This window comes from Anser anser (assembly GCF_964211835.1).
Source record: "Anser anser genome assembly, chromosome: 2".
Lineage (NCBI taxonomy): Eukaryota > Metazoa > Chordata > Aves > Anseriformes > Anatidae > Anser > Anser anser.
The window spans coordinates 48524088-48535204 of NC_139721.1; the positions used below are offsets into that span (position 1 = coordinate 48524088).

Consider the following 11117-nt stretch of genomic DNA (forward strand, 5'->3'; position numbering starts at 1 on the left):
AAGTTAATTTGATTTAAATGGCAGTTCTGCTGAGGTACTTGTATTTATTCCACTTTGAATTCATGAATGCTCTGAAGATGTTTTCAAAATATTAAATGAAGCTATACATTTCCTGTGGTCAAGCGAAAAGAAAAAAAGCACAACTTATTACTTGAATATGTTATTCCCAAACATTTTGAGAGGGCTTGCTTTGCTTTATTCACAGGATTTGATTTTTTAGGACTGGTGACTGCTTATATGTGGCAGAAAATCACAAGTTTCAGCTACCAAGACTCAAGAAAAACATAAACCTCTTTATGAGAAACACGTTATCCTAAGACAGTCTTTTTCCATCTGGTGTGCTTGCAGACTCCTGTGGGTTCCAACACTATGACCATGGGGACCACAAAAGGTAAGCAAAAGCAGTGTGCCCACTGCCAGTAGATTCTCATTTGCTGTGCAGAGATCCATGTCTCTAGTGACAAATCCTTAAGGGTCCACAAATTGAAAAATGTTGAAAACCACTGCCCTAGGAATTGTGCTCCTACCTTGGAGCTATCCTTGCTAATTGGGGAGAGCTGACAAGTGGGTCCAATATGGTGAAGAGAGATCCCCAGATTATTAACAACATGATGGCATCTGGAAGTTTTGTAGAGCAATAGAGGCACAACACTAATCATGGACTTATTCAGCTTCTTCTATAGCCCATCTGTTAAAGATTTAGCATATTATATATAATGCCCTCAGCAACGGACTTTGATGTATGTTCAACTGTGAAACATCTTTTGTAACTAACATAAAGGAATTATTGTTTATTATCTGCTAGGTCCTTACAATGGAATCTCTGCAAAGTCATCAAAATAAATGATCTATGTTTTCAATATCTATGAAATATTGGTATCAGATGGAATCACTCTGCTATCCAAAGCCCACTAGGTCACTGAGATTTTTTTCTGGATTTCACTAGGATTCCTATCATGGCCAAACCCTGTGTAAGAGAAAGGAGATGTGTTAAGGTACTCAGATTGTAGGTGGAAAATAAGAAGTGATGTGGTGCAAACAAACCACAGTTCTGTCTGTTATGAAGTGATTTATTGTATTAGAATACCAGTTATTGCAAAGAATTTAATCAGTTTCATCTTTGTTTTTTCCTTTTTACTTGGTGCAGCACAAGCAAAGGGTAAGAGATGTGCCCTGGCCAAGTTCCAGTTGGGGAAATTACATTTTCCCTGACCCTAAATTCACCCTACAGTGCCACCCTCCCCCACCCCCCCCAAAAAAAAAAAAAAAGGAAAAAAAGCCTCTAGTCCTAAATCATTCTCTGTTGCTGTAATTATTAATCGGTGGGTACATCTGATGGCTTCCTTTAGTTTTGGGAAAAAAGATATTACTGTTTGCAGGGTTTCTTTATTAGGTTATTGTGCTCTCATTCTCTAGAATGAAAAGTATACTATAAATATAAAACAACTGTTTTGGGGAAGCTTTTATTTGTTCCTGAGCTAGCCTACATCTTCAGTAAGTAATATTAGAATGATACAATTTCCTTCTCTTCAAATTTGTTTTCATTGTTTGACTTGGAGAGCAAAGAATCCCTTTCCCTGTTCTTCTGCAAACAAAACTTCTGTTTAATTCATGGAGGTCTCATTTGTGTTAAGAGTGTACAAGTCAGTCAGGTCTTTATTATTTTGCCCTTATGGCTGCCATAGCTGGTCAGCATCAGCGTCTCAAGGGTAGCTGCCAGAGCAGTTGTCAAGATGCCACCATGCAAAGGGCAAGAGAATATATCCTTTTTATAGACAGTGGTGTGTGAGACCCTGCAGAGCATTTTGCTGTTCCAGGAGATGCTCAGGCACATAATGTGCTGAGCTCCACAAGTTGGAAAAGCCCGTTTGTTATGATCTCTCATGTCGTTCCCCATGATATCTGTAAGTGCTCTTATTATGGCATTGGAAGTGGGTGCAGCAGGAGCATGAGGAGCAGATGCCATGTGGACTCAAGCCTCCATCCATGCCACCAGACCATGTGCACACGCTGCAAGGACACACAGGAACCAGGGTGGAGCACACAGCCCCAGCGTCATACCAGGCACTCTCTAGGGCAAAGTCAAAGTCACATTAACAGATCTCCATGTTTCTTCCCTCTCTATGTAATCTGGCAGCTTTCTTGTATGGATAAGTAAGAATAAATTACGTAATAATCGTTTTTCTATGTTTGTTTGGTTGGTTGGTTTGGTTTTGGTGTATTTTTAGTGTTTGCAGTTAGAGTAGGGCAGCTCTGCACTGGAAAAAGCCATTGAGATACTGTCATTTTTAAGGTAGACTATGCTGAGTACTTACTTTCATTTAGAGATAATAGACTCTAAAATTGCCCAGTTTTGATTTACAGACATAAATTAGTAATAAAAGTCTCTAATGACTTTAAACATTTGGCGTTGATAATTAAATTGTAAAGGGGGCCATAAATGGATGAGAAGAAGAGAATATGTTCCTGTTAATATTTATTATACACATTACTAGCTTGACTTAAATATTTGAGGAAGATCAGAGATCCTTTGCAGGAAGCAAGGAACAACACCACACTCAGCGACAGGTCCTGCCCCGACAAGCCCACAGCTTTGAGAAAGAAACAAAACATGCAGAGAGATAAATAAATTTGCCCAGGATCACTCCATCGGTACTTACCAAGTATCCTGCTTCCAGGTCCACGACCCTGCCCACTGCACAGTGGTTGCTGCACATGACATAAAGGACAGGAGTTATAAGATGTCAAATTCACACAATACTAAATACAGATATATTTTTGCTTGTGTTCACAACAAGGTCATTGTGGAAAAAAAAAAGGATTGTTTTTTTCCTAGACAAGCACTGCAGTAAGATGTGAGAGGCAGTTTAGTCCTGCCAGTAGATGCTGTATATGCCAGAAAACTGCAAAGATTGACAAAATCAGGATCTTCTAAGAGGCTTGGGTAGCTATATTTTTGTTTTCAGTGGAAAATGGCAGTTGTCTACATGAGTGTTCAGAAACCATCAAAGAGTCCTCTCTCTAGAGATGCAATGAGTCTTTAAATCTTGAAATATGTAAATAATACAATAATAATCATAATAAAAACCTGATTCTTGCATGTATTTAATATTAAACTTAGAAAATGCGTGGTGTGCACATCAAGGCTTCCTCTGTAACTGTAAATTAAATCTTTCTTTTTAATGAAAACTGAGACCTTACTGTAATCACTTGGCCTTGGCATGGATGACTTTCAGAAATTACCACATTGCAAGACACATTATGAAAAGCAAGAACCAATAATTGAGGTGGGTAGTGTTAAAGAAACATTTCAGACTTTGCTGGACATTGTCAGTCCCTGTAATGTAAGTTTCCCTACTTCATGACAATCTTTCTCATTATGTAACTAATCATAATTTAAAATGTATTTCTCATTTCTAGATTGTTATTTTTCTAGTATCACCCTTCAGCAATATTGTCTTCTTATGCATTCAGGCACCTGTTACTTTCCTGTTAAAGTCTTTGCAGAAGTGTCACTACTAAGTTTTTATCTTTTGTGAAGAAACTCTGTGTATCTCCCATATACAAAACCCCAACATTTAAAACTTGTACCATATTGTCTAAAAATATATACTCAGTTTCTTCCTTATCATACTTCTTTTCTTTCCAAAGAGGGAAAACAAAAGCTTTTTCTGAGTAGGAATAAAACAAAAACTAGATTTGTTTTAAAACATCCTGGACTGTGTGACAAAGTTAGCTTGTTTATCTTCCAAGAAATACTTCAGATATTCATACATTGATTTGCAAAAAAGAACAAAGTAAAAAATGTGTGTATAACTCGCCTGGCTTTTTCTGACCTTGAAGGTTCATAAATGGATATTATTCGCAAAGTTCAAGAAAATTGCAATAGAGATGTACTGACAGTGCTGACATTGTTGAGAGAAACTTACAAAGATCAGTATCATAGATTTTGATGAGGGGAAGGGTTTTGCAAAGTGATGGTATCGGCTTATAAACATCCTCTCCATGGGCAGGGGCAAACCAAGAAAAGAAATTGCTTAGGACATGCCTTAAAGCTCAGCAGGTTTTTCAAGGACTGTGTTCATGTATCTTCTCATCTGAAATAAAGCAAAAAATCACTGTGATTGATTTTTACCCTGGCACAAAAACATTTTATATTTTTGTTTTGCATTTCTCTAGATGCTGTCCAGTGGTTGAGTACTAAATGGGGAAAAAAAAAAAGATCAAAAATTAAGTTATTCACTCTCAGAAACTTCAAAGGTGAAAGATACAGTGCTTATGATAACCACCTAGTCTTACGACCATCTAGTCTTACACAAAGTACTTTTGCTTACTTTCATAGGATTGATTACAAAACCAGACAATCTTATCTAGTTCACTAATTAAACTAATGATGAGTTAGTATACATTAATAATACATAATTCAGCTGCTTTTCACCTCCATCATGATCAGATTTTAGGAGATTTAAAGTGTTTCTTATGGTGGATTCTCAATATGAAATATAATTCCCAGGACACTGTGTCAAATTTAGGGCTCCAATTTTCCACCCAGGTTTATCCAGTTCTTGCTGATGTCAATCACAATTTCCTGTGGATACTACTAGTTAGCATTGCGTACAATATCCAGTAGTAAAGAAGTAGATTGCTGGAATTGTCTTCAATGTGTAGGTATGTATTAATATTTGACTACTCTTTATGCTGCTGGAGGTATCAGAATACTGTATAAGATCATTCTGACAGGCTCAGGGTGAATGTCTGCCTAGTCCAGTAGCTTATGGCAGACAAAGCCATACAGAAGGTGCTTGGAGAAACAGTAGAAGAGATTGGGAAAGAATCAAATGACTTTTGCACTGGGATATACTTTTACACTCTGTTTTGGTGGTCCAGTTAGTTGGATGCGTAGTGTCCAGATGGCTTCCTACAAAGTCAGAAGAAAGAATGTCAGATGAGATGAGTTTGTCTGTATACAAGGGTTTTGATTCAAAGCAATAAACATATTTTTACAAGAATGTCCACTTGTCCACTTTTAGAGTGTATTGCTGTGGTTCACAGAGTGGTTTGGTGCATACGAATAAGATTTCTTTGAGAAGATACTGTATAAGAAACTCTCCTCTTAGTTTGTGTTAGATGCACTCAAAATACAGATGAAATCATAAAGATACAAATAATTGACTGGCATTTTGAATGTTTTTGAAACACACGCATAGTAGTCATGTTCAGTCCAGAGGAACAGGTTGAATCTCACTTGAAATAAAATCCTACAGTTGCATATAGTATAAAAGTAGAAACTTCAGTATCTCTCTGGCTATGTCTGAGACTGCAAAGGGCAGTGGTCACGGCACCGAGCCTGCCAGAGTTCAAGGAACGTTTGAACAACGCTCTCAAACATAGCGTCTGATTTTTGGCTGGTCTTGTGCAGAGCCAGGAGTTGGACTCTATGATCCTTGTGGTACCCTCCCAACTTGGGGTATTCTGTGATTCTATCATTCTATGATTTATGTAACAGCAGTTAATATTAAACAATATTACCTATATATCCATCTCTCCAACATAATTGAAGAAGCTGCTGTCTTCTTGTTCACTGAAACAAAAAATTTAGTAAAGATTTTAAAACAAAAAAATACAGGTGGAGAAAGCTCTCTTTTTCTCACAAACTCCCCTAAATGGTTCACCAATTAGTTTCTTTGCCACTGAATTTATTGGAATTCTGGATATTTTCAGCAATATGAATGAGTTGCCTGACAAAATTACATAAAACAGTAATTCTGTATGAGGGAGGATGGGTTGCAGATAATGATTAGTACCTAAAAACCTGCTTCAGGGAGGAGAAAAAAAAAAGAAAAAGAAAAAAAAAAGTTACAGAGTGGCTATAGAGTCCCCCTTCCTGCTGCACAGTCACATCCTGGACCTCTACATCAGAATCCCCCTGCGTGGCAGGTGGCATACGTGGGAGGGTGTATGTATAGTCACACCAGCACGTAACCATCTAGAAACTAGCTGATAATGCAGGATTCATTGTAAGCTACTGTTGCTCTGAGCAGCAATAACTATCTGCCTGGCTTAGGGAATTGTAGGGCACCAATCACTGTAGAATCTAAGTGCCAATAATGCTTAACATTTATTTTACACTTTACAGAGTTAAAGTGCTGTACGAACATTAGCTAATTAATTATTGCATCTCCCTTGCGAGGTGGATTGGTTGGTAAGTATTAGTCCCATGTTACAGATAGGAAAACTGAGATGCAGTGTTTTCCCCTTTTATTTTCCTGCTGCATTCTGTAAAGCCCCAGACACTCTCTAGAGGAGTTTGCTGCAAGTTAGTTGCCCAAAGCCACTACTCAAGTTGGGGGCTTAGGCAGTATTAGAAAATTGGATTTCTGCTTCTCTGTCTCTTGCTCAGTCCTTCATGCACCATCCACCATCCAGTTTCTGGATGGTAAGGAGACTGATGTGGCACCAATCACATAAAAAGAGCAAAAAGACCAGCCCTAAAGCAACAAAAACAGTGCTCTGACAGATCTGCTTTGCTCAGAAGTCCAGACAGCTTATCTGGGTACTCTCTAGGTAGCCTCTACTACAGGTTTGCCATAGACCACAAGAAAAAAGGTAGGTATGCAGTGGCTTTTCAATAAGCATCCAGAGGCAACTGGAGGACCCCGTAAGGAACAGGAGCTGTGCTTCTCAGTCGACCTGCTGCTCAGGAAGCCCAGACCCATGACACTACTGGGATGCCTGAAAATTTACTACTAGTTCTGAAAGCTTTCTACAGTGACATATCATTCAGCATATAAAACTCTGTAAGTGGCCCTAAAGTCCAAACACTAACTTTGTTGCTCAAATCCAAGTTTTAGCAGAAGCTGAATTTCTAGGGGGCTTTTATTCTGTGGATAATGGCTCTCAGGGACTTGCTAGCACTTGGAGATGGGGCCCTTTTTTTCCTCTGTGCATTGCATTTGAAATCCAAGAATGTTCACACATGTTTGAAAGCATGACATTGTCGGCATAAGTCAAAAAGTTTGGGAGTTTACAAAACCAGCAGACCTCTTTAACAGTAATTTTTTATGGCTTTCAGAAGCCACTGCTTTCTCTTTTCATTCTGTTCAGATAATCTTCCGATGTCATGTTTCTGACTCCTGAATGATGTTTATGACATAAAAACCTTCAATCTGAACCCTGCAAGAGGGACTGGGTTGTCTTCTATACATTATTGCAGTTACAGCCCAGAACAAGAAAGTAAGACTCATACACCGAGCACCAACTAAATTTTTATATTTCTAATAATGAAAGAATTCTGAAACATGAGAGCTGTAATGTGGCTATAGGTGGTACACCCTCAATATTGCTATGTCACTGATGAGAATGATCCAAATGTCAAGTGTGCATGATGGAGCATACATTAGTATTTTAATGAAAATAGCCCAAAATATTGAGTGATGAAAGACATGCTCAAGAAGTCAGATATTTGGAGTTATCTGAATCTGTGAATGGTACTTCTATGAATAATTTCTTACTTGTAGGGCTCTGACCTTCTCTGAGCTGAGTATTTCTGAAGAGACAATAATCTGACCATAGACAGTAAATGGAGTATTGCTCTATTTTGAATTGTACAGGTTATGTTTGGAATTGGGAAAGGGCCAGTCCCAAGCACTTAATGATTATAAGTCAGGTCCCCAAATCATCTGATGAGTACTGGGTTATTATTTGCTAGTCACTTCTTGGCAAGCCTAAGATTGCCTTGCCTTTGCAGTTGTTTGCACTGAAAGCACAATCTAGCTTTTTTTTCATTCTTAGCTAAGAATCTGATCTGATCACATGCCTCTAACAGCTGACGCTTGTAGAAACCCCCAGGATTCACAACACCCGGCAATTTCAAAATGTGATCCATAAAGCTAATTGCAATTCCTCATGTAAGTAGAACTAATTACATGCATGCACTTGACCTTTAAACACCAGTTCTGTTTTCTCTCTGAGACTTTTGTATTTTTAATTTCTTCACCTCTCTGTTTATTGTTCTTAATCAAATTGTGCCCTCAAGTGATTAAGAATTCAAATTAAGTTTTCATACTTTTCTTTAAGTATGTGATGGGGAGAAGAGGGTTAATGCGAATACTTTCATGGCAATATTTTAAAATTTTAATGAATAGTTTGGTTGATTTAAATATTTCTCCAAAGTGCTTACAATACAAATATAGCTCCATTATGCTAGTAGTAAAGATCCAATAATGAGTGTTTTCCTGTAAAAGTATTATGGAAAGTGCAATAGCAAGGTGTCTTCTTTAATTAAGCGAGGTGTAAATCAAAAATATGTAATGAAGAGTGCACTTGTTTTTTTAAAAAAATCACTTTAAATTAGATAATACAAAATCAGTAGTGTAAGCAAGATTATATAAAAAAATATTTAACTTTTTGTTCTGGCAGCAGGCTTTGAAAAACCACTTCTGGTAACCTTCCCTGGCATTCACTAAGTATTGGCAGCCTTGGCAAACTGGCAGGAAAGAGGATGCAGAAATTATTTCGTTGAAATGTCTGAATCATTGCACGTTGGCTCTGCCAATCTTTACGTCCTACCCTTGGGTTCTGCACCGTCCATCACTGTGGTGCTGGGGATTGGGCTGGTGCCTGCAGCTAATGAATACTGCATTTCCAGCTCTCGTTTCATCTCACCTATCACGATGGAAATGTGAAATACTGTACTTTGAATCTCATCCTGCCTCTTACCATCAACATAACCATGAAGCAGTGTCAAAGTGGGAGAGACTTGGATGGATGGTTCTGGGCTGCTCTCCCTCCTGTCCTGCTGCCTCCACTGGAAAGCTGACACCACTTGCTGTGGGCAAGTTGTAATATGGTTTGTTTAACAGGGTAAATCATGCTTTTATCACTAGAAATAAGATGTGGTGGAGACATGTTGTCATGGTTACTTAGCCATTTCCCCAGAGTCACAACACCAGTGTCCCGGAGGGGACATAATTCTATTTTATGCATATGCATGAGGCTAGCAGGTGCTTTGGCACTTTAATTATATATTTTTTAAATGGCTAACTGTAAAATTGTGACAGAAACACAGAGTAAAAAGGATAAGAAATGGACTTGGAATGCAGGCAAAAGGATTGTCAGGGAAAGGAAAAATGATTATCCAGGTTTTTGAAGGTTGCTAACATGATTTAAAATAAAGTAAATAAATACATTTCCTAATTATGTAGGTATATCAAGGACATGCTGAAAATGATAATCTCCAGGTAGGAAAGTACATGAAAGAAACTTTACAATAATTAATTATTTTATGATTTTTTTTTCTCTAGAAAGTTAGTCTGTTCATGGAAATGGAAAGAAGACTGGGAGTGACAGAAACAAAAATGAATAAAGTATTAATAACTCTTAAATAATTCAATCCCCCCCCCTCCACCACAACAATAAAACCTGTAGCTACAAGTACGATTGCAAATTAATGGTACTGTCTGATGAATACTTACATGCCTGCTCAAGAGGTATTGTACCTTACTGCACTTCATTTAGCTGCTGTCCCCGCATGTCAGTCATTATCTATCAGCTCCTTTTATCACAGGTGTTAATTGATGACCCTCAACTAAAAAGGAACAACCAGCCAGCTACATATTTTTAGCTCAGTACAAGTAGAAAGTAAAACAGCTTTAAGTCAAAGTAACTTTTCCCAAGTTATCTACAGATATATTGGATGCTGTGTAATTGCTGTACATTCAAATATTGCACAAGTCTGTGCATGTTTTTTTCAGATAGTTGATATTTAGACATTGGTTAATATGTCCAATAGAAAGATGTAATCACAAAATCTGGAAAACCTCTGAATACTGATACTTATCATACAGAAAAGGTATGCTGAAAGAACAACCCTTTATAACTAGTTGACCTTATATGTATGTGTCTCCTACCACTAAAATAAGAAAATCACTTTACTAGGGCTGATCATGTTAGGGAAGTTTTGAATTTAACAAAAACATTGTGGATTATTTTGTGAAAAATATTTCTTTTTTTTAATTTCTTTTTTTTTGATTTGGTGGAAAAGAAAAGAAGTTTTTGTGAGTGATTTCAACTCAGATCAGGCATGGTTTTGTTTTGAGGACATTCACATGGGAGCTACGATATATGAGATGATCTTTATTTTGTTACATGGATATATAGGGACACATGTAACCTTTTTCTCTCTCCCTCTCTACTTCTTATCTTTCCCATGTAATTTTTGCCAAAATTGATAAATTTCTATAAAATGTCTTTTTTTTTTTTTTTGACAGAAAACTGCCTTCAAGTGAATGTTTTGTGAATTTTTTTTAACCACTCTGTTTTTATGTTCTCAAGCATTTTTTTTAAGAGTAGGTTGTACCTTCATGGGCATTTGGCTCAACCTTAATGCCCTTTTGTATTCCAAGGTTGCTTTTAACTCAGATCAACTCATTGGACCTACAAACAGATTCAGGAAAGGGGCAGCTTGGGAAGGGAAGGAGAAACTGCTTACAGAAGGAATGATATGAAGAAAAATGTTTGTGTAACTGCAGGTTTTGATAGAACAATGATAACATGTCCTGTGAAACACTTCATTTCTGAAGAGAAGTCAAATACATTCAGGCCCGTCTTTCCCCAGCAACTTCTTTTCTGGAGCAAGATCATGAGGCACAGAAGCCAAAGGAGCCACATTTATACTTAAGGTGAGGAACATCCATAACCAATTGAAGTTAGGTGTGGACTGAAATGTTAAGAAGCATTGCTGTCTCCTGTCACAAATTTGCCCAACTATTTATGTTCTCCTGGAAATATTTCATCACAACCAAAGCATGTGTGGCTCACACAGGTTCCAATAAAGGTTAAAGTTCCATGTCCATTACCAGAGTTCTCCAAAAAAATTTCGTACGTAATCAAGAGATATCCACTTTATGAATGTTATAAGCATTTTTCCCTCTGTTGTGAATTTGAAGCCTGAGAAGTATCCTGGCTGTTTTCTATGACATTCTTGCTAGCTAATGTAACTGCACTGCTGTTGTGAACACGTACCATGAAATTTATGTGTTCAATACTGCCAGAAGACCAAAGAACAGCACTGGATATATAACACGCTGCTTTTCAAATGGAGCAGAAATCTCCTAAAA

General features: G+C 37.5%; 1 long non-coding RNA gene across 1 annotated transcript; it reads right to left on the minus strand.

Annotated features, from left to right (window-relative positions):
• Positions 1 to 211: 211 nt before the first annotated feature.
• On the minus strand, positions 212 to 4432 carry LOC310895752. Its single transcript, XR_014580931.1, has 3 exons — positions 3930 to 4432; positions 2661 to 2709; positions 212 to 967 (listed from the first exon to the last, which is right to left on the minus strand). It is a non-coding gene; the product is annotated as an uncharacterized lncRNA (long non-coding RNA).
• Positions 4433 to 11117: the final 6685 nt, after the last annotated feature.